The sequence below is a fragment of the Elephantulus edwardii genome, unplaced genomic scaffold (genome assembly GCF_000299155.1).
Source record: "Elephantulus edwardii isolate Elephantulus edwardi_28Jun2011 unplaced genomic scaffold, EleEdw1.0 scaffold00038, whole genome shotgun sequence".
Classification (NCBI taxonomy): domain Eukaryota; kingdom Metazoa; phylum Chordata; class Mammalia; order Macroscelidea; family Macroscelididae; genus Elephantulus; species Elephantulus edwardii.
The window spans coordinates 2,743,053-2,746,331 of NW_006399788.1; positions in this window are offsets into that span (position 1 = coordinate 2,743,053).

The window sequence follows — 3,279 nt, forward strand, 5'->3', positions numbered from 1 at the left end:
CAATTTTCCTACATTCATGCTTCTTATATTCCACGTTTCAATCACTAGTGTCTGCTTACAACTGTTCCTCCTCCTTTGTGTTTCCAAATTTGAGGGCTCAGCCTCAGTTGCCTTATTTACTAGTTTACTAAGTGTGCACTATAGTACATAGAGTTTTCCAAGAACTGTTATTTCAGAAGTGTATGGCCTTCCTGGTCTGTCTTAATTTGAATGCTCAGCTTTAGAACAATATCTGCTTCCTTTGTTTTCTTAAGTTGCCCTTAAAAATCCTGTTTAGCTTTTTATCCTTCAGCATCTCTTCTCTTTTGACTTTTTGGCCAATATAGCATTATTTTTAGTGTCTCTTCTTATATCCGTTTTGGACTTTTCTTTCTCCTCTTTGTAATAATCTTTTTCTCTTTTCATGGATGATATCCTTAATGTCCTACAGCTTGCCTGATGTTTGGTCATTAGTGTTCAGTGCCTCCAGCCTATTTTTTAGATGATTTTAAAATTCAAGTAGGATAGACTCAAGGTCGTATTTTTGGTTTTGTGAACATGCTTTCATTTACTTCATCCTTAATTTGAATTTACAAGTGAGTGATGGTCTGTTCCACAGCAATTCATGTGGGATAGACTCAGACTATATTTTGGCTCTTATGGATTTTACTTTTCTTCAACTTCAGTTTCAACTTTCACTGATGGTCAGCACCTGGCCTGGTTTTGACTGCTGATACTGAGTTTTCCCAATGATTCTTTCTATAGATACAGTCAATCTGATTGTTGCACAGTCCATCAAGTGAAGTCCATGTGTATATACAGTCATCATTTGTGTTTATTAAGAGGTATTTGTGATGAAGAAATCCTTGTCTGTAGAAGATTTAATTATTCAATCTCCAGTCTCATTTCTATCACCAAGTTTCTGACTATCATACTTGCTTCTTTGTCTCTAACTTTTGCATTCTAGTAACCAATTATTATTCATGCATTTAATTGTATATTTGGTTAATTTCAGACTGTGAAAGTTAGTAGACTTTCTCAGTTTCCTCATCTTTGGCTTTAGCTGTTGGTGCATATATTTAAATAACAGTTGCATCAATAGATCTTGTTTATGTATGGATAGCACCCTATCAATCACAGCATTATATTTCAGGATAGATCTTGAAACAGTCTTTTTAACTATGGAACATGCATGATTCACCCTCAATTTTCATTCCCAACATATTAGGTTATATTACCATTTGATTCATAGTAGCCGATGCCAGTTCAACTCAATTCACTAATGCCTAGAATACTGATCTTTATGTGCTCCACTTAATTTTTGACAACTTCCAGTTTTTCTATATTTATACTTCATACGTTCCACATTTAAGTTAGTAACGGATGATTGCAGCTTCTCTCTCTATTTTTCAGTGTTTCTAAGCTGGGCTCTACCTTTATATTACCTATAGTAATCATGTTTTGCTATTGTTCTTAGGGTTTTCCAAGGTCTCTTATTTCAGGAGTGGATGGCCAATCCTGCTTCCCTGTCTGTATTAATCATACCTAAATAAGTGGAAAAATGTTCCCTGTTCATGGATAGGGAGACTCAATATAGTGAAAATGACAATCCTACCAAAAACAATTTACATGTTTAACCCAACCCTAGTACAGATACCAAATTCATTTTTCAAAGAGATAGAAAAGGCAATTGGCAAGTTTATTTGGACAGAAAAAGACCTCAAATAAGCAAAGGACTTCTTAAAAACAGAACTGAGTGGAAGGAATAGCACTGACTGATCTTAAAACCTACTATACAGCTGTAATAACCAAAACAACATAGTACTGGTACAATGACAGGTATATAGATTAAAGGAACAGAATTCAGAACCCAGATATTAACTATCTATGGTCAACTGATATTTGACAAGGAAACAAAACCTGCTATCTGCAGAAAGCTGAAGCAGGATCCACATTTCTCAGTATACACAAAAATCAACTTAAGCTTGATCAGAGTCCTAGAAGTAAAGCCCCAAACCATAAACATCACAAAAGACCTAAAGAAATGGAAAAATGTGCCCTGTTCATGGATAGGAAGACTCAATATTGTGAAAATGGCAATCCTACCAAAAGCAGTCTACATCTTCAAAGCAATCTCAATATAAATACAAAATTCTTTCTTTAAGAAGACCAAAAGGGATATTGTCAAGTTTATTTGGAGAGAGAAGAGGCCCCAAATAAGCAAAACACTTCTGCAAACAAAAATGAAGTGGGAGGTATGGCAATCCCTGACCTCAAAACCTACTACAAGTGGTAGTAACCAAAATAGCATAGTACTGGTACAATGACAGGCACATAGATCAGTGGAACAGAACTGAGAACCCAGAAATAGACCCAGCTATCTATGGCCAACTTTTTTACAAGGAAATAAAACCTATCAAATGGGGAAATGACAACCCCTTCAACAAATGGTGCTGGCAAAACTGGACTGCTACCTGCAGAAAGCTGAAAGAGAATCCACATCTCACTCCATACACAAAAATCACTTCAAGGTGGATAAGACACATGAGGGTAAAGCCTTAAACCATTAAGTTCATAAGAGACAAATCGGGATCAAGCTTAGAAGCTCTAGTCTATGGTATAAAGAGATTGCCAAATATAGCCAGAAATGTACAATCTGAAAAAGATAAAACTGATGAATGGGACCTTCTAAAGATTAAATCCCTATGTTCATAAAAAACTTTTTCCAACAGGGTGAAAATAAAACCTACTGACTGGGAACATTTGACAATACCATCTCAGACAAGAGCCTCATAACAAAAGTTTATAGAATACTCCTGGGCCTCCACAAGAAAAAGCCTTATAACAAAATTACAAAATGGGCAAAAGACATGAAAAAAATTTTCACAGAGGAAGATATTCAAATGGCCAGCAAACATATGAAGAAATACTCCAAATCACTGGCAATAAGAGAAAGGCAAATCAAAACCACAATGAGATACCATCTCACTCCAGAAGCAGTGGCAAAGTTGAACAGGAGAGCAAGAATAAATGTTCATGAGGAAGTGGTGAGATAGGAACTCTTCTACGTTGTTGGTGGGATTGTACAATGGTACAAACCACTCTGGAAGGTGGTTTGGCGCTTATCAAAAAAGCTGAACATAGAAATTCCATATGACCCAGCTATTCCATTGCTTGGAATATACGCCAAGAAAATGAGAACTGAGGCTCAAATGGAAAGTTGTACACCAATGTTCATAGTAGCGTCACAAGAACATGGAAACAGCCCAGATGTCCAACCACAAACAAATGGTTTGAGAA